Genomic DNA, 21,781 nt, shown 5'->3' on the forward strand with positions numbered 1-21,781 from the left:
GAGATTTAATTGACTCACAGTTTTGCATGGCTGGGGATGTCTCAGGAAACTTACACTCATGGCAGAAGGGCAAAGGGGAAGCAAGCACATCTTCATGTTGGTGGCAGGAGAGAGAGAATGAAGGGAGAAGTATTGCACACTTTCCAACAACCAGATCTCATGAGAACTGTATCAAGAGACAGCACTAGGGGGATAGTGTTAAACCATTAGAAACCACTCCTATGACTGAGTCACCTCCCACAAGGTTCCACCTCCAACACCTGGGATCACAATTCAACATAAGATTTGGGTGGGGACACAGAACCAAACCATATCAGACTTGTTGGTAAATTAGAAGTGAAGAAAGAATTAAGACTGAGTCAGGTTTTGGCTTTGATGATGGCACCATTACCTGCATTGAATGGACTAGGGGGTGCAGAGCTTCATTTTGGGTATATCCATGACATCTGTAAGCGAATAAGGAAGCCAGGGCATCTGCTGCAAGGTAGGGGTCAGGGGAGGAAGAGATGAAAGAGACAAAAATATATGAAATAATAATCTCAGAGAGTAGAAAAGCAAATGTAACCAGATGAATGTGTTAAGGTTTCTGGGGAGCATTATATGTCCATTTGAAATTTGTGACCATGACGTGAAAGTGAAGCAAGGCTTCACCAGCAAGTCTTCACACACCAGAAAATACAGATGTGTGATTTTGTGCTGTAATATTCAATTGCATGGGTATAGACCAATGGTTTGGTCCAATCTGTAATGAGTTTTTTCTAGATGAAAAAATAAAGACTGAAGGACACTTGGAATACTATGATGATAGTAATGAGATATGAAATCTACACTGGATAAGAAAGAATAGAAGGACATTGCACAGGATAGATGAAACCTAATTAAATCAACAGACTACAGCTTCTCTGCCCAATATGGTAGCTGCTAGCTACATTGAACACTTGACATGTGTCTGGTCTGGACTGAGATGTGCTGGAAGTATAAAGTACATGGATTTCAAAGACATAGTATAAAAGAAGTAAAATATAGAGTATCTTGTGCATAATTTAATATTGATTGTTGACAATATTTTGGATCTATTAGGTTAAAAAATTATTAATTTTAACTGCTTATTTTACATTTCTTAATGCGCCTACTAGAAAATTTTAAATGACATGTGTGGCTTGCATTATATTATTGGAAAAGGCTAAACTAAAGGTCTTACTGGGCTGAGGGAATGTTTAGGGTGAAGAGAGAAGGAGAGAGTGGTCAGAGAGTGGAAAACTAGAAATCCAGATTTCAGAGGTTGTACAGTCACCACTAATGGTGAGGTCCAGGATGTGGCTACGGAAAAAGTGGGCTGGTGGGGGAAAGATTATGGCTGGGTGGGAAGGCCTGAGGATGGAGACATCAAAGAGTTACATGAGTTATCTGTGTAAATGTTGAAATCATCAAGAATGATGAGCAAAGTGAAGTGGGAAGAAAGATAGTGAGGAGGTAGGCATCAGAGTCTTTAACAATTGAGGCGATAATGGATGACCACTTTAGGGAGGAGCAGCTTATGCCAAGAACCACTCTGAGGAGGAGCAGCTGATGCTACAGCCGTTCTGTCCAATATGGCAGCCATTGGACCACTTTGAGGAGGATCAGCTGATACTATAGCTATTCTGTCCAATATGGCAGCCAGTGGCCATTGAGCACTTGAGATGCAGCTGGTCTGAATTGAGATGAAACTCAGGACTTCACTTGAAAGGGTCTAGGATTTTATTTTTTAGGTAAAATGGGAAGAAATGTCTTGAAAGTGGCAAAGGGGATGCCTGAGGTACACGAGATGAGGAGAAAAGCAACCTACACTTGGGAAGGCTGACCTTAAGCCAGTAAGAAGGACAGAAGACTACTAGGTTTAAGCTAAGACAAGCAATGAAAGAAAATTTTTGGAGAAGACATTAGGAATGTAAGGATGTTTCCTGGTTACACATTGTGAATTCCAGTGGTGATGGAGGAAATAACTGGGGAGGGAAGAGAGGGGAGGCAAGAGGAGTGAGACAATCAGAGATATAGACAGCACCATGGGTCTAAGGTTCTGAGTGATGACAGAGGCCCTAGGAGACTTCCATCCATGTGGCATGAGGCCATTGGTCCTGATGTTCTCCCAGAAGCAGGTGGGTAATCAGCTGAAGCCATAGCCCTGAATATTTAGGGTGATGGTTCAGAAGTAAAGTGACAGTCTCCAGGCATCTGCCATTCTCATTGATTCTGAGGGATGTTTTAAAGCAACAGTAATTAGTAATGATAAAGAAAGAATAATTATTGTAATGAGAAGTACCAGGAATAATTAGAACTTGCAAAGATGTTGCTGTTGTGGAGAAGAGTTAGAAAAGGCTTCTCGTTAAACTAGATCAATGAGGAAGGATATTGGAAACAATGAGTGAGAATGTCTGTGAATGCATGTCAGAAAAATGCTGCCTGATGGAGAATCTAAGAATGCTTACCCAGAAAAATTTGCTTATGTAGAGCTTTATTTCCTTTTTGGTACTATTTTAGTGATATGTGTAGATTAGTTTATGCACGGAAAAGAATCTGTAGGAATCTACCCTAGTTAACTAGCTAACCGAGGCCACCAATAGGAATTAAGTTAAAAGGGGATGGTCACTCTTGTCACTTTGTATTTGTGATGTTAACATTTTTATAACAAATTCACATTACTTTTGTAAACAGAAAATATACACCTGTAAATTTTGAAACTATACATTTTTGAATCAGCAAATATATATATACTGTATAAAACTTGAGATTATATGTAAATGTAAAACCTTTCAAAATAATTTGAAATTTGTGATAAATATAGGGGTGGCAAACGTTTTCTGTAAAGGCTCAGACAGTAAATATTTTAGGTTTTAAAGGCCACACAGTCTCCATTGAAACTATTCAACCCTGCCACTGTGGTGTGAAAACAGCCATAAAAAAAATGATTAAATATGTATTATTACAGATGTACATAAATTATTTGTGTATATATATATATATATAAGTATAGAATTATATATATGTTATGTAAATTAATGAGCATGGCCGTGTTCTGATAAAAGTTTTTTGTTTTTTACAGAAAGAGGCAGTGAGCCCAGATTTGGCCCATAAGCCATAGTTTGCCAACCACTGAAATAATTTAATAAACACATAGAATGAACTAGTAACCAAATGAAGGGAAGTAAAAAGACAAAAAGCCTAGGCATTTTTCATGTATGCTGGGTAAGAGTCGTTTAATAGAATTCCAAGTCCAATTTGCAACATAAGTTAAAATTTCTAAAGAGAAAAAAGTAAAAAGCAAGGTAGAGGCAATGAAACAATTATTTTGCACATCTAGACTGACAGATCCTACTGACATTACCCACAAACTTACCTTGGAGCTACTTTGAGGCCAAGGCAAAGAGGGAAACATGAAAGCTTTCAAAACTGCCATGAGAAGATGAAAGGAAACTCCCCAGTTCAGCAGAAAAAAAAGGCTTTTATAATTTTTTGAGCTTCAAGAGAATATTGTTTTCCTTTGGGTCTTTATTTAGGGTAGAGTGACAAACTCATCTCCCTTTTCCTGGGACAGTCTCTTATCCTGGGAAACTGCTCCGTCTCATGTTTGGGTTTTGTTTGTCTGTTTGTTATTGTTGCTGTTGCTTGAGACAGGGTCTCTCTCTGTTGCCCAGGCTGGAGTGTAGTGGCACAATCTTGGCCCACTGCAACTCACTGCCTTCTGGTCTCAAGTGATTCTCCTACCTCAGCCTCCCAAGTAGCTGGGACTACAGGCACATGCCACCATGCTTAGCTAGTTTTTAAATTTTCTGTAGAGAGGAGATCTCACTATATTTCCCAGGCTGGTTTCAAACTCCTGGGCTCAAGCGCTCCTCCTGCCTTGACCTCCCAAAGTGTTGGGATTACAAGTGTGAGCCACCATGCCTGGCTCCATCTCAGCTTTAAAACTGTAAATCCTACATCCTAAGAACTCCCTCAGTCCTGAGAAAATTGGTATGGTTGGCCAACCTAACTAATTAAGGGTCATTGAGCAAGGCAAAGGATGAGTTCTTTAATAATAGTGATTACAAAATGTACAAAGTTCTTTTACATATGTCCATTTCTTACACTAACAAAAAACAATGGCCAACACATCATGGGTTCAACCCGCAAATATTTATAGAGTGCCTACACAGTGCCTTTGGGTCTACAGGTACCTGTAGATATTTTTTTTTCTGTCCAGAGTCGGATAGTAAGTGCTAGGAAGTGGAATAGAAGCCTGTACAGTTGCCTGAGTCGATAAGACCACCTGAAGGATGATGAAGAAAAAATACTGGATTCAGGAGAAACAATCAATTAAATTGAACTCTGAGCCTCTAACATGCACAGCAGAAAGGGCAATGGGATTGTTGTCATCATCACAGTGGAAGGGGGAACTCTCAAGGAGCAGACACGAGATTCCCTCTGCTGAAATCTAAAAGATGTCTCTGAAGAACTTCTGACTTGGGAGCCCTGAGATGCAGAGGCCACCTTCATGCTCAGAATTTTTCTTGGTTCAAGCTGGGGCTGGAACATCCAAAACAAAATTGCACAAGGGCAATCTGGAAAGCCACAAACGACCACGGGCCATAAACAACTTCACATCCATCACCCCTTACATTACATTTTTTAGAGGTCCTTACATTTTTAAAAATTACTTACATTTTAAATTACTCAGCTTTTTAAAATCCGAGATGTTTCAGAAGGTAATCTGAATTTTGTTAAAAGCCAGTTGATCTGACAGTTTGTCCCCCATGGCATAATCAGCTGGACTAAGTACTGGCGGTCCCCTTAGAGAGGTATCCACACTCCTGTTCAGTTCCTGATTAATCCCTGAGACTGAGGTCCTGGGCCACTATTTGCCATTTGCCAACACACTTGCCAGGTTCTTTTCTTTACACACAGCCTGTTTCACATATTTGTATTACATTCCAGCCCTAGTAAGCATGTTACTCAGGTTAGTAACCTCTAGGCTGAGCGAATGAGCTAAGACAGGGCATTTCCTGGTAATCCATGGGACCTGAGGAGAACCCAGGATTCTTGGAGGACTTGGCGCTCTGTCGACCAGATTATAATGGTTAAGCCATTATAGAGCTTAAAGCTCTAACTTTGCCTGGGAGATGGTGAGTTTCCCATTCCCCACAGAAGCTGTCCTTCAACCTAAGTCAAGCGCTGCTCACTTTCTCCTTTCTGATATTCTTGCCTCAGTTTTCCTCCCACAGAACCCTCTGCTTCTGCTTGGGAAACACTCATTACCCTTAATATGGGCTACCCCACCAGACTGTCAGCTCTGTGAGGGCGTGGACTATCTCCGTTCTGTTCCCTGTGAGATCCTGAGCAATTGGTAAGAGAAGTTCTTCATAAACATGGCTGGATGAGTAAATAAAATGTCTGTCCTTCATCCAAGACTAATTCATCTTCCTGGCTCTTAATCCTACCCCCGCCAAGCACCCTTGAACACCTTGTCACAGTGAGGTTCTTCTCCTGAATCCAGCATCAAGAGATCACCTTCCCTTCCCATTGAGGAAAAGGTGAAGGTTAAACATTCTAAGATAAAAGGGGCTGTGAATGTGGTAGGCAGAATTCCAACAGGACCCACAAGGTTTCCTACCCTAATCCCCAGAACTGTGGACATTATGCAATATCACACCTGGGATCATGTTACTTTACCCAGCAAAAAGAATTTTGCAATTGTAATTAAGGTCACTTATCAGTTGACTTTGAGTAAATCCAAAGGAAGGTTATTCATGGGCCTGATATGATCACATCAGACCTTTCAGAGCTGACAGTTTTCTCAAGCCGGCAGCAGAAGGGTAAGTCAGAGAGATTCAAAGGATGAGAAAAATTAAAGGTCCCAAGGCTTGGTATTTTGAGGAGGGCATGTGTAAGGACCAGGGAATGCCATCTATGAGATAAGGGTGACTCCAGCCCACAGCCAGCAAGGAAACTGGGACCTCAGCCCTATAGTCACAAGTTACTGAATTTTCTGCCAATAATAAGAATGAGCTTGGCTAGGCATGTTGGTTCACACTATAATCCCATCTACTCAGGAAGCTGGGACAGGAGGATTGCTTGACTCCAGGAATTCCTGACCAGCCTGGGCAACATAGTAAGACCCCATCTTCACAAAAAATTTTCAAAATTAGCCAGGCATGGTGGTGCCTGCCTGTAGTCCCAGATACTTGGAAGGTGAAGTGGGAGGATTGCTTGAACCCAGAAGTTTAAGTCTGCAGTGAGCTCTGACCATGCCACTGCACTCCAGCCTGGGCAACAGATAAAGACTGGGTCTCCTAAAAAAAAAAAGTTTAAGGGATAAACTTGGAAGTATATTCTTCCTTAGAACCTCCAGATAGGAGCCTAGCCTGGCTGACACCTTGATTTCAGTCTTGTGAGACCCTAAGTAGAGAATCCAGCCATACTTACGCCAACTTCTGAGTGACAGAATTTGGAGACACTAAGGGAGTGCCACTAAGTTTGTGGTACTTGCTACACTGCAATAGAAAACTAATAGTACAACTTATCATCACCAGGTTTTGTTTAATAGATAAAGAGATTTGGGATGATCAGGAGGTGAGAAACTGCTCACCTCTGGAGGACAAAGATGAGATGACACAAGCCAGGGCATGTTTGTTCCAGAATTGCTGCCCATCTGTTGTGGATCCCAGATCCCCAAAGGTGACTGAGTATTCCCTTACAAGTGCCTTCCATACAAGACAGCCTGAGAACCAATGTGTAGCCAAGCCTGGGAGGAGAAAACACTGATATAGTTTGTATGTCTGGGTGAGGACCCAACTCTTATGTTGAAATGTAATTCCCAGTATTGGAGACAGGGCCTGGTGGGAGATGAGTGGATCATGGGGTGGATTTCTAGTGAATGGTTTAGCACCATCTGCTGGTGATGTCCTTGGCATAATGAGTGTGTTCTCACAAGATCTGACTGCGTAGAAGTGCAGCGTTCACCCAACCCTTTCTGTCTTGCTCCTGCTTTTGCCATGTGACATGCCTGCCCCCCCACTTGCCTTCTGCCATGATTGGAAGCTTCCAGAAGCCCCCCAAGAAGTAGACGTTGCTATGCTTCCTGTACAGCCTGCAGAACCACAAGCCAATTAAACCTCTTTTTTAAATAAATTACTCAGTCTCAGGTTTTTTTGTTGGTGTTTTGTTTTGGCTCTTGCTGCCCAGGCTGGAGTGCAAGGGTGCAGTCTCAGCTCACCACAACCTCTGCCTCTTGAGTTCAAGTAATTCTCCCACCTCAGCCTCCCGAGTAGCTGGGATTACAGCTGCCCACCACCACGCCCAGCTAATTTTTTTTTTTTTTGTATTTTTAGTAGAGATGGGGTTTCACCATGTTAGACAGGCTGGTCTTGAACTGCTGACCTGAGGTGATCCTCTTGCCTCAGCCTCTCAAAGTGCTGGGATTACAGGCGTGAGCCACTGTGTCCAATCTCAGGTATTTCTTCATAGTAATGCAAGAACAGCCTAATACAGACACAGAAGCAAACATGTTATAGGACAGGGATACAGGCCAAAGGAGCCACTGAGGTCTGTGACAAGTCAGAGAGAGCCCTGGGTTTCTGAGGTGCCACAGGAGCTTCCCTGACTCCCAGGTGCTCTGAAGTGCTTGGCATATCACAAGAGTTATGTGACCTGAATGTCCCTGGTCTTCAGGGTACAAAATGAGGTCACACAAGCATTTATACCCATAATTTACTTGTTCAGATCCCTTCTTATTCAGTGTATTAGGGCACTGGATGAGTTGCTGGAACAGAGAGATTCAAATACCTAACAGTTCAAGCAGAATAAAAGTTTGTTTTTCTCTCAGGTAACATCCCATAGATGGATGGTGGTCCTGAGCAGGGAGGCAGCTCTGATCCACAGTGTCATTCAGGGTCCAGGTTCCTTGTACCATGCTCCTCCATCTGCCCCTGAGGTGTTCTTGTCAGAGCTTGGCACCACCACCACCAACTCCACTTCCAGACCCCAGGGAGAGGGAATGAAGAAATAGAGGCCAAGCAATTTCCTTTTAAGTAAGTGACTCATCACTTCCACTCGCATTCCATTGACAAGAGCATGGCTGCCCTAGCTGCAAGGGAGGCTGGGAAATTTCCACTGAACAGCCTGTGGAATCCTAAAAGGGACAAGTACATTTCAAGGGGGCAGAAAAGAGTCTTTCCCGCAGCACCACCCAAATTCTGCTGAAGTCTCTGGGAGGCATTTCACAGGTGTTTGAAGACCACCAGTGAGTACCACATCCCCTGTGACCAGCCCTGTCTGCTGTCAGCATTGTGGCAATTAGTAGAGACAGCACTGCCGTGGCCAGGAGTCTGTCCCCTTGGGCTCCCAGTGGTATGTGACCTTCTTAGCTTGAGAGCAGAACCAGAAGCAAGGATTTGGGTGCTGATAGTTGAATTAAGAAGTGATCCCCAGAAATAATAGTGAGAAAGCAGGGAGAGCAAAGGGAAAAAGAAAAAGCCATTAAATTGTGTGTTATTGACCTGATTATCACTGTGGACAACTAAGGCTCAATTCTACTATGAACACTGAGGAACTGTCCCTCTGATGGACAGGAGGCTGGGACATTTATCCACTGACTCCCATGTTCCGTTGCTTGAGGACTCTGCCTGGGGGCATTAGCTCTCCGACCTGCCTGAGGGCAGAAAGGTAGGAAGAGAAGGTAGGCACTGGAGGTGGGACACTGTCAGCATCCAGGAGGGCTGTCCACCAGGGCTGCTGCTGAAATCTGACAAGGGCCAAGGGGACGTGGCAAGAAGCACCAAAGCATCACACAGAAATGTAGCCAAAGTCACTGGAAATGGGAAGAATGTGCTTCTATCCCTCACACTCACAACCTGCAAAACCATGGGGCACGGGACATGTCATGCTCTTTTCTCTGAGCCTGGAAATGAGCCCTTAAAATATCTTCATTACAGTTCCTTTTCCCTCATGCAACTCATCCATGCAAACAGTGCCTGGGGATGTCCAATCTGAGCTGAAGCAGAGCCCTGCCCACCCACAAAAGTTATCCATTAATTAATATGTCTGTCTTCCGGAGATACTGTGAATCAATCAAGTAGAACTTCTTGGCCCTCAATAAATAATAGCTGCTATTATTATTATTTTTATTAGCTAGAGGGTTTATAAACAATGTCTGGTTCCCAGGAAGCAGGCTGTGTGTAAGATAAAAGCTAACATATTTTGGGTTGAGATTTCACTGTTCTTAAATGATGGAGCCAGGATTTCAACACAGGCAACACGATCCCCAGTCTGTGGCCTAACCCACTGTGGCCCACGACCTCTCCAGGGGAAATCACTGATGGCATTTATGAAATCATAATGTGATTGTGACTATAACACATGAGCCATCTCAGGAAGTGCCCAGGAAGAATGCTCAGGGGTCATAAGGGAGACCGCAGAAATTCACAGCCAAAGCAAGCTCTCCGGGGCCACCTCATTCCATCCCCCACCCTGAGCAAGGCCAGACACTCAGCACTGAAGAGACTATCTCAGCAGTTATCATCGCCGAGTCCTTCAATTGCTCCCAACAGATGGAAAGGGGTAGGAGGCAGGAATGAAGCTGGGGCCTCAGAGAACACTGAATAACGGTGCAGGAGAGTTACAGCCATGGCAGAGGCAATTTCAGCTTGGTTAGCTTTTTAGGACACTGCAAAGAAATTGCATGCAGAGGGGCAGGTGTGGAGAGCAGTGAATGGGCCTGGAAAGCTGCCATGCCACCTGCAATGTGAGAGAGCAAAAAAGGAAGCTCATTAACCATCCCTGGATCATTAACTCAGGGTCCTCAGGGGCACAGTCACTGAGTTTGGACTTTGCATTTTGTCAGTCTCTTTTCCAGGATCTCTGGGGACTCCTGTCTGGGACAGGGTTCTCAACTCAGGAAGAAGGTAGCAAAAGCAACCACCCCAGGCAGAGGAGCCTGGTAATCATTGTTTGGACAGAATGACAATGGCTGATGCTTACTGAATGCATCCTTTGCTCAGGTAGGGAAACAGCTCAGAGAGGTTAATTAATTGCACAGGGTACTCAGTTGAAATGGACAGAGCCAGAGATCCAAGGAAGTCCATCTGCATCCCGAATCCATATTCATATTCTTTCCCTTTTTTTATTTTTTAGAGACAAGGTCTCTGTCACCCAGGCTGGAGTGCAGTGGCACAATCAAAGTTCACTGCAGCTTTGAACTCTTGGGCTTATGTAATCCTCCTTCCTCAACCTCTCAAGTATCTGAGACTACAGGTGTGTGCCACTGAGCCCAGCTAATTTTTTTTATTGTTTGTAGAGACAGGGTCTCACTATGTTGCCCAGTTTGGTCTTGAACTTCTGGGTTCAAGCAATCTTCTCATTTTGGCCTCCCCCAAAGTGTTGGCATTACAGATGTGAGCTACATGCTGGCCCCCAGTTCATATTCTTAACCATTGTATCGTTGAGTCTTGCAGGATAGATGACAACAGCCCTCCATGGCCAGCAAGAGCATCCGAGAATGCATTGAACAGGTAAGCCAGTGAGAGCGTGTGGGTTATTCAAGTAGGCATCAACAGTCCCTTGTTCAGTAAATACATTCATTCATTGATATTTATTTTATTTGTTTCTGAGACAGGGTCTCACTCTGTCACTCAGGCTGGAGTGCAGTGGTGCAATCATGGCTCACTGCAGCATTGAACTCCTGAGCTCAAGCGTTCCTCCTGCCTCAGCCTCCCAAAGTGCTGGGATTACAGGTGTGAGCCACTGCGGCCAGCTCCTTGATATTTATTGAATGTCTCCTATTTATCCGGCCCTGAGGATGGTGGAGCAAAGAAGAGAAACTGAGTCTTGGCTCTTACGGAGAGGATGGGGAAGAGCATTAGCACCAGCACCAATGACCTCAAACGGTGAGAGCACTAGAAAGGAAATAAAAGAGGCAACACAGAGTGATGGTAACACAGAAGAGTGGCCTGGAAAGGCCTTCTGGAGGAAGAGACATTTGTTTCACCCCTGAATGGTGAGAACACACTTTTGGAAAGATCTGAGGAAAGCAACTACAAGACAAGGGAACAGCAAAAGCCCTGAAGCAGGAATGGACTTGGTATGTTTGAGACTTAGAAAAAAAAGAGGTCATTGAGTTGGGAGGGAGTAGGATGAGAGAATGGCAAAGAAATAGGTGGTGCCCTGCTCCCATCCCCTGCCCAGGGTGGGTTAGATGTCCCTTCTCTGTCTCTCATATTTGGCAAATTCTAATTTTCTGTGCCAAGCTTCCTGATTAGCCTCTGAGCTTCTGGTGTCCAGAAGAAGTTCAGGAACTGAAGTGGTGTTTAACTGGTGTTCACTGAACCCCACAAGGAGAATGTAGTAACTTGGCAGTTTGAGTGACAGCTCCAGTAGCCACCCAGCAACAGACAGCAAGTCAAATTTTGCTGCTGACGAGATAAGAGGGATGGCCTAACACGACTTCCTTCTGAATTGAGGAGAAAGTCTCAGAACTTTCCACCTAAGGATCAGGGGTCCTGCCTCTTGGCTGCTCCAAGGTTAGGCAGAGTTCTGTCCTCTCTGCCTGGACCCTCCTCCTCCAGGGCCATGTGGACTCACTTGCTTACCTCTTTCAGGAATTTCCTTAACTCTTACCTTCCAGGAAGCCTTCCTTGGTCTCTCCTCCCCTATCCCTGGAACTTCTATCCCCCTTCCACCTTAATTTTTCTACAGAGCACTTATCACGTCTTGCCATGCCATATATTTTCTATATTTGCTTTGTTTATTGTCTGTCCAAACAACTAGGAGCTAAGCTCCATAGAAGCAAAGATGTTTGCCTTTTTGTTAACTGTTATGCCAACCTCATTAAATATTGTTACATAAATGAAGAAAGGACTAAATGAATGATGCCAGAGCCAGAATACTTCTGAGGCAGAACCAGTATCATCATGGGATACCAGCTAAGCTGTGGCACCCCCAAAATAAGACTGTTTCTGGTTCAATAAATGTATTCAACATTTACCAATTAGCACATCCACATCTAGAAGGAAGCTATTTTGACATGTACACTTGTGTTTTATGCTTTAGTATTGTCTTTATTCTGCATTAATATTGGCAGGTCTGGGGAACACCATAATCTTTTCAATGCTTAAAGCCTTTAAATCCAGGCTTAAATACCACAGCTTTCTGTGCTGCCAAACCTTAGCTATGAGACAGAGCCACCTAGTGAAAATTCCAGCTTCCATTGCCTATGTATTTTATAATCTTTCCTCTAAAATTTAGCATCTAAATCAGTAACTCAACCTCTCCTGTGAATATGTTTTACCAGGCTAGGAAATGGTTTCAGAAAATGCAGATTCTTGGGCCCAGCAAATCTGGGGATGATGGCAAGGCATCATGGTGGGACACCAGCTTAGCAATAGCACCCCCCAAATAACACTGCTTCCAATTCAATAAACCACTGTAAAGAGTCTAATAATGTTGGTATCCATCTGGACCGGCAGCCGTAGATGAGAGATCCAAGCACAGTGGGTGGTAAAAAGCCTATATCCTTCAAAAATTACGTGTAGATATTATAAGTTCCAAAATGACAAAGAGTTCAGGATGAGAAGATGGGGACTCACTCAGAACAAAGCAGCATACTGACTTCTCCTTTGTCTCCTGACAGCATTCCTCCCCCCGCGCAGTCACACATGTGGCAAGTTATAGAGCTGTATGAAAGGATACTAAAAATTGGAAAGATTGCTCAATGTCTCCTGGGTAGAAGGTGTTTCCTGTGGCCCAGGAATCTCATGCAAAATCATCCCTTGGAGAAAAGCCTGGGGCAAGTAACTAGATACCTGAAAATAGTAAACTCTCCCAAACTACTACCTGCCAAATAAGTCTTTGACATCTTTGAAACTGCCCCAGAACCTCAACAACACAATATATATTTTTAAAAAAATGGACAGCCAGAGAAGCGATCAGCCACTCATTGAACACTTGTGCTTCGAAGACGTTCCTATCTATATTATCATCGCCTCTTCCCTGCAGGCACCTGAGTCCTGGAACTCTGGTGGTTTTGCCCAAGGCCACCCAGATGACAGAGTTCGGTAGAGTGCTCCCCAAGGCATCCGTGACCTGCTCTCCTCAGCTCAGAGAAAGCCAGAGTAGTGTTGGAGGGAACAACCTCAGCTCCAAGGGGGATGTTGCCAGAAGGGGGAGGCCCAGCCCTGGGCAGGGTCTGACCCCAGCACCCATGGAGACCAGGCAGGCCCAGGCTAGGACTGCAGGAGCAGCAGTGGCAGTGATGGAGTAACAGCTTGTCTCTGTGCTACCAGCATGCACTCCCTCATCCTCTGGTAGGTAAGCACCCAAATTTTCTTTAGGGTTCCTCCTCTCCTACTCTCAGTCCATGCAGTTTTAATGGAGGTCACCATGAGCCACAGGACCTCCCTAGGGAGGCCATTATTCTGCCTCCTCCCTTTCTTTACAGTTATTGGTTCAGAGCTGAGCACATGACCTGGGCCTGGCCAATCAACAAATAATATCTTACATCCTTTCGCTACACTGATTGGTTCAGAGCTGGGCACATGACATGGGCCTGGCCAAGCAACAAACAATATCCCATATTCTTCCTTTCTCTGCAATGATTAGTTTAGAGCTTACCACATAACCCAGGCCAAATACTACTCAGCTCTCTAACTGCCTTAGGCCATTAAAATCCCAAATCAAATATTGTTGACCTGGCTTGTGTCAAGTGCCCATCACTGAATTAGTCACTATGGCCAGCAGCAGATGGACAGAACTGGTCTGTGGCCATTCATGAAGCCAGGAGTGAGGAGAGTTCCATCTGATCACAGAGAGTGGCAACATGGTGTTTCCTGACTTAGATGCTCCTGTTCCATTTGTCCCACAAATGTTTAAACATCACACATACTTGGTTAAGGTAGAAAATAAAAAACAGCCTTTGTTTTCTCTCTCTCCTCTCTCTCTCTCTCTCTCCCTCCCTTCCTCCCTCCCCCTGTTTTTTGCTTTGTTTTATTTTTTGAGATAGAATTTCATCTTGTCTCCTGGGCTGGAGTGCAATGGCCTGATAGCAGCTCACTGCAACCTCTGCCTCCCAGGTTCAAGTGATTCTCCTGCCTCAGCCTCCCAAGTAGCTGGGATTAAAGGTGTGTGCCACCATGCCCAGCTAATTTTTTGTAATATTTTTTAGTAGAGACAGGGTTTCACCATGTTGGTCAGGCTGGTTTTCAACTCCTGGCCTTAAGCAACTCACTCATCTTTGCCTTCCAAAGTAGTAGAATTACAGGCGTGAGCCACCACACCTGGCCTGTTCACCATATCATAGAGACACTCACTATTGCTACTGAATGTGGATAAAACATGGGCACCAGGGTTCAATTTCTGGCTATTCTACTCTGGCTGTTTGCCCTTTGAAGTTGTTTAGTATTCTGTGCCTCTCTTTGCTCATCTGGAAAGTGGTGATAACATTCATATCTGCCTTACTCTGTGGTTTAAGAGAATCAACATTCTTAGGACAGCACCTGGCGAGAGTAACTGCTGTTGTTTTGGTTTGAGATTCTGAGAATCACTCTTCTGGATCATTCACACATGCTGTAGTTTGGGTGGGTGCCATTAGAGGAGTATCGCTCACAGATAATAGAAAATTGTTTCAATGGTCCTTTCAGAACTAAAGGGTTCTTTCCCAATGTCTGTGTTAATTTCTATAGACTCAGATCCGACATGGTTCCCAGCCTTCCTGAACCCCTCCTCAGTCTTGTGGGACTGATGGATTCAGCACTCACATGCCCACCCTAACTGTAACAGCATGGGCCTTGTAATCTGTAAGAGCCCAAGCTGAAGACATCCCACAAGACACATGTCTTACTCTGAGTCTGTGCTGCTGGGAGGGGAGCAGAATGCAGTGAAATGGAACAGAAATGAATGGAGCAAACAAAAAGTGAAAGAGAGGAATGAGAGGAGCTTGGATTAAAGTGGGAGGGATGGGGGTGGCCAACTGGGGAGAGAGGAGGGAGGTGGGATGGGATAGGATGAAGGGAGGAAGAGAGAAGTGGTGAAGTAGAGTAAGATGGGACTTAATTACTGACCAAGCTCACCTCTACCCCCGACGTGGTCATCATCTAAACATGACATCAGGGGATGATTTGGGGAGGGGACCTCAAGGTTGTTTTCCTTGGTAAGATCAATAAGAGGGAAGAGAATAGCCGCTGCACAGGTGCAAGTAAGGGTCCCTCTGAGTGTACCTTTTGGCGCTTACCTACTCAAAGCTCACCAAGCCTTGTGCTTCCCTCTTCCTCAACCCGCAAAGCATCTCCCAGAACTCAGCCATGCCCTCAAATATTCCATGACAACCTCAGTGAAGTGCTACGACTTTCATGCTTTGTTCTCATGCAGTCCTTAGTGGCAGAGGCCACCAGGCTCCCATAGGGAGTCAAATCCCAGGCATCAGGTGAAGACACTGGTGATTAGCTGACTGACTTCCCCCTGTCCCACAGCCAGTGTCAGAACCTTGGTGACAATCTATATATTCAGACTCGCAATTTAAATCATGTTGGAGATGGGCTGACAACTGAAGTGGGAAAAAGACTCCGAGAAAAAAAAAGTCTGTAAATCAGTGCCTTGCTACTCCTCAGACCAGAGGAGCTTCTCCCATATTAGGACATGGCCTCCCTTTCCCTCTCCCCAGACAGAGCTCAGGGCACCCCACAGAGGGTCTCTGAAGAGGGAATCCCAGATGGGAATCTTCAAATATCTGGGGAGCTGGCCAGGTCTTGGCATCCCAGGGTCATAGATTTACAACTCTGGTTGTTGAGCAGAGCTTGGACTGGTGGGCAGAGTGCTAGAAGTTATTATAGCAAGCAGAGTGGACTGGGTGTGGTGGTTCAAGTCTTTAATTCCAGCACTTTGCGGGGGCCAAGGCAGGTGGATCACCTGAGGTCGGGAGTTCAAGACCAGCCTGGCCAACATGTTGAAACCCATCTCTACTAAAAATACAAAAGTTAGCTAGATGTGATGGCTTGTACCTGTAGTCCCAGCTAGTCAGGAGGCTGAGGCAAGAGAATCACTTGAACCCAGGGGGCAGAGATATACCTAAGAAGTCCAGAAGTGGATGCTTCCAATATAAATAAAAGTAGGTGATATAGAAAAAAATCCAGACAAGGAGATGTCAATGCTCATGTTTCATCATCAGGTTTCTGCCTCTCTTCTTCCATCCATTGCCTCTGATTTTTTGTGTTTAATTTATTCTCAAGCACACTGCTTTTATGTGGTGGGGAAAATGGCCCTTGGAAAATTCTGTTTCAATGGTCCTTTCAGAACTACAGTATCTCTCTCTCAATGTCTGTGTTAATTCCTCTAAAATGACTCAGACCTGATGTGGCTCCCAGCTTTTTTGGACTCCTCCTATCTGTGGGACAGATGGGTACAGAACTCACATACCCCATCCTGGGTGTGAGTAAGAGCATGGGCCTTGTAATCTTGGCTCATATGGAAAAAGGAAGGGGAAATTCCAGAAGATGGAAAAAGGAAGGGGGAATTACATAACAGTTTTCTGTCAGATGGGATGGTGCTTCAAAGCAGAGGTTATGAGCCTGAAGCTGTGTAGCTCTGTCACCCAGTGTGAACTTGGGCAAGCCTCTGCACCCTCTCCATCCACTTCCCTCACTGGCATTCCAAAACACACACATGCACACCACATACTTCGATTATTTTAAGACAATTGTTGATTCACATGAAGTTTTAAGAAATACTAGATATCACAAGCCAGGCACAGTGGCTCACGCCTGTAATCCAGGCACTTTGGGAGGTCAGGGGGGCAGATCACTTGAGGTCAGAAGTTAAAGACCAGCCTCGCCAACATGGCAAAACCCCATCTCTATTAAAAATACAAAAATTAGCAGGGAGTGTTGGTGTGCACCTGTAATCCCAGCTACTCAAGGGGCTGAGGCAGGAGAATCGCTTGAACCTGGGAGGCTGAGGTTGCAGTGAGCCAAGATAGTGCCATTACCCTCCGGCCTAGGTGACAGAGTGAGACTCTGTCAAAAAAAGAAGGAAAGAAAGAGAGGAAGGAAGGAAGGAAGGAAGGAAGGAAGGAGGGAGGGAGGGAGGGAGGGAGGGAGGGAGGGAGGGAGGGAGGGAGGGAGGGAGGGAGGCAAATAAGGAAGAAAGGGAGGGAGGCAGGGAAGGAGGGAGGGAGGGAGGAAAAGTAATAATAGAAATCACAGAACGCTTTACTCAATTTTCCCCATAGTAACAGCTTGTATAAATGTAGTACAATATCACAATCAGGAAATTGACATTGATACCATCCACCAACCTTAATTTTGCCAGTTTTACACACACTCGTGTGAGCTTGTGTGTGTGCTTAGTTCTATGTAGTTTTATCATGTACATAGATTTGTGTGGCCACTGCCACATTCAAGATCTACCACCATGAGGTCTCTTGTGCTGTCCTTTCATGCAACAGCTACCTGACTCCCTCCCCTACTCTCTGATGTGCAGTGATCATTAATCTGGTCTCCATTTCTATAATTTTGTGATTTCAAGAATGCTACAGAAATAGAATCATACAGCAGGTAACCTTTCAGGATTAGTTTTTTCTTTCACTCAGCATAATTCCCTTGATATCCATCCAAATGGTTGTATGTATCAATAGCTTGTTCCTTTTTATTGCTGAATAGTAATTCATAGTATGGATGTTCCACTGTTTAACTGTTTGCTTTTTGAAGGACATTTGGATTGTTTCCAATCATTGGCTGTTAGGAATAAAGCTGCTGTGAACATTCATGTACAAGCTTTTGTATGAATGTAAGTTTTCATTTATCTGGGACAAATGCCCAAGTGTATAATTGCTGGGTTGTAAGGCAAATATGTATTTAATTTCATAAGAAACTGCCATATCTTATTTCAGAATGGCTGTTTTATTTTACATTGCCACCAGCAATGATTGCGTGATCCCAGTTCTCCACATCCTGACCAGCATTCGACATTATCACTATTTATTTATTTTTACTGTGTCAATAGATGTGTAATGGTATCTCATTGTAGTTTACCTTGCGTTTCCCAATAGCTAATGATGTTGAAGATCTTCTCATGTGGTTCTCATCAACTTTTGTGAGGAGGTCAGTCTTAAGAATGTTTTCTCACCTGATAAATGGAGAGAACAATAGGACAATATTTACCATCCAGAGATGTTATAAAAGTTCTCATAAGCACCTAGAAAATTGGTATTCAAGAAACATTAGGGCATGGTGGCTCATGCCTGTAATTCTAGAACTCTGGGAGGCTGAAGCAGGAGAATCACTTGAGTCCAGGAGTTTCAGACCAGCCTGGGTAACATAGTTAGACCTTGACTCTCCAAAAATTTTAAAAATTAGCCAGGCATGGTGCCACATGCCTGTAGTCCCAGCTACTTGAAAGCCTGGGTGGGAGGATTGCTTGATCCTAGGAGGTTGAGGCTGTAGTGAGCTATGATCGCACCACTGTACTCCAGCCTAGGTGACAGAGCAAGACCTTGTCTCTCAAAAAAGAAAAAAAAAATGGTCAGGTGCGGTGGTTCATGCCCATAATCTCAGCACTTTGGGAGGCTGAGATGGGCAGATCACTTGAGGTCAGGAATTTAAGGCCGGGCTGGTTTCTACTAAAAATACAAAAATTAGCCAGGCGTGGTATCACACACCTGTAATTCCAGCTACTCCTGAGGCTGCCTCAAGTGAGGCAGGAGACCCACTTGAACCCGGGAGGTGATGGTTGCAGTGAGGTGAGATCAAGCCACTGCACTCTAGCCTAGGTGATAGAGTGAGACTCTGTCTCAAAAAAAAAAAAAAAAGAAAAAAAGAAAGAAAGAAAGAAAGAAAGGTATAATGAAAAGAAAGAAACAATAACAGTTAGTATTCCTGCAAGAGAGGGGTTAATAGTATAGACTCCAAAGTCAAACAGAACTCAGTTCTATCACTGAGAACCCTCTCCCTAAAACTCACTTTATGTGTCTATAAAATAGGAAGAATACTATTCCTTACCTGACAGGGTTGTCATGAAACTGAAATAGATAAGACATAAAGGCTCTTAAAGCCGTGCCTAATAAGTGTTTAATTCTTCTTTTCCCTCCAGAACTCAGCATACAGAGGCCCCCAATTAAGCCTTGTCCCTCCAACTGACACTTCATACCCACTATCATGTCCCAGTGCACCACCGTCACTTGCTGGGGCCAGGGCAGAAAACCCCAGATACAAACTCTCCCTTCAAGGATTTTTACCCCACCAGAGCTCTCCACTGCCTCCAGGAGAAGAAACAAAGGATTGGGTCTGGGAGCTGGGTGAGATTACATTTATCTAAGAAGCATCCAAATGAAAACTAGCATTTGTATTTATTGCATTTCACCTCCAAATTTGATTACATTTCTCTCCTGCTGTAAATCTGCCTTTCCTTCTGCCAAGTTATTATTAAAGCCAGGACAAAATTGGTGGAGTGATACGTAAAATTTCCATCTTGGTTTTGACATTCCAGGAAGTTACAAACCAATTACAGCTGCTGAGCCTCAGGCCCTGATGAATCACAGAGCACAGCAAGGGATGGAGGAGGCCAGAGAGGGGACAGGAGGGAGATAGTGAGTTGGGAATCAAAGGTCAATTAAAATAAAACAGTCAATTTTAATTTGAATGTCTTGCTTATATTCACATCCTATTCCCATAAGTAGAAAAGCAAATGAAGCTTATTCATTTGTGTGGGCATGGTGTGTGTGTGTGTGTGTGTGTGTGTGTGCACACGCACGCGTGTGTGTTAGGACAATAAAGCCTTTTGAAATGACTTCAGAATATCAGAGATTTGAAATTTGAAATGTCCCAGAGAGAAAACATACAATCTGGTGACCCACCCAAATGTCAGGGCAGCTGCCTAAATAAAGAGCCATCAGCATTAGCCTTGGGGCATGTGGGTCTAAATGACACCAGTTCTAACTTTGGGAGTTGGCATCCCTGTGTTTGAACCCTCACTTTATCACTTAATATGAGCAACTTCTCTGTGCCTCTAATTTCTCATTGGTAAAATGAGGACAATAATACCTTTCCCTGCTGATTAAAGATTAAGATAAATAATATAGCTAAGGTGTCAAGCACAATGCCTCACCAGGTGTGCAATGTTACTTTCTTTCTCCAAGGAAATAACAATCAGTGGGTCCCAAGTCCAACCAAATGACCTCAAATAACTATTGTTTGACTAGACCTTAATGTACTTTATACTTTCATAATAGGTGCTTAGGTTTCAAGGCAGTTGGTTTTCTTTTCCTTCAAGTGAACTTTTTCCTTGCCCTCTACTAAGGGCAAATGGTTGGTTCGATTCAGCACCATGGACAGCAGAGATGTTACCAGCCAAGGTATCAGAGTTTCATTCGTGGACCCTCATCTTGTGTCCCCTTCCTGTCAGCTCATGGCTCAGACATCCTGTGAGCTGTACAGTTGATCTGGTGTTAGGTTGCAGTCTTAATCTCTAACTTTCATCAGTATGGGAAATTTACTTTTTCTTTTTTTCCTTTTTTTTTGAGATGGAGTATCACTCTGTCACAAGATGCGCATGGGGAGAGCTCAAGAGTAGCCCTACCTGAGGAGAGGGTGATGGTGTTAGCCTGGGGTTGAAGAGAGAAGAAGGCAGAAAACAATATCCACACACAACATAGCTCTTCCAGACAGTAATCAACACCTGTTAGTTCATCTTCAAGGTTTGATTCCTGGGAACACCTGCTCCTCTACTCCCTGAGCATCTGATATTGTCCTTGAAAGCAGAATGCCAGCCTCCCAGGGAGGAGCAGAGACACCAACAAACAGCTGGCAGAAGTCATCCAGCTAGGCTTCTTTCCTCCTCCCAGCCCTGGGCCTTTGTTTGCAAGGGCCAACCCACAGGCTGCTTTCTCCCTCTGCCCACCGCTGAGACCCGTTCTGCAGGAGTCCCTAGTATTCATGTTTCCTGAGGAATCCAGCCCCACTTTGCTCCACACTCTGAGTAATCAGGTGAGGACTCCAAGCCAGCAAAGGAGAAATCAGAGGGCCCCTTCCTCCCATCTCCCTCCTGGACTTCTGCCCAGGTCTCTCTATGTCTAACGGTACTGCTCCAAGGTCTGGACTATATCACACTTGAAGGAGGTTTTCTCATTTGTCTCTATATTCATAGTTTTCAAAGTGTCATCCTGGGATTTGCAGCATCACCTGAGAGGTTTTTAGAAATGCAAATTCTTTGTTAAAAAATTTTTTGTTTTCATGGGTTATTGGGGAACAGGTGGTGTTTGGTTACATGAGTAGGTTCTTTAGTGGTGATTTATGAGATTTTGGTGCACCCATCACCTAAGCAGTATACACTGCACTGATTTGTAGTCTTTTATCCCTAATCTCCTTCCCACCCTTTCCTCCTGAATCCCCAAAGTTTATTGCATCTTACTTATGCCTTTGCATCCTCATAGCTTAGCACCCCCTTATGAGTGAGAATATATAATGTTTGACTTTCCATTCCTGAGTTACTTCACTTAGAATAATAGTCTCCAATCTTGGGCTCCATCCCAGACCTGCTAAAACAAACTCCAGAGATGAGGACCAGCAATCTCTTTGAACAAGACCTCCAGGTGATTCTGATGCACACTGAAGTTTGAGAAGCCCTGTTGAACAGAAATAGCAAGAAGTGGATGCCTAAATTCCACCATATGGAATTGTTCTATTGTTCATCCCAGTTGATGAACTCTTGAATTAGTTCCATTTTTTTCTTACAACAGGAAAAAGTCTGTATTGAACAACAGCAACAGCTTTCATGTACACCATGGACC

The sequence above is a fragment of the Callithrix jacchus genome, chromosome 12, assembly GCF_049354715.1.
Source record: "Callithrix jacchus isolate 240 chromosome 12, calJac240_pri, whole genome shotgun sequence".
Classification (NCBI taxonomy): domain Eukaryota; kingdom Metazoa; phylum Chordata; class Mammalia; order Primates; family Cebidae; genus Callithrix; species Callithrix jacchus.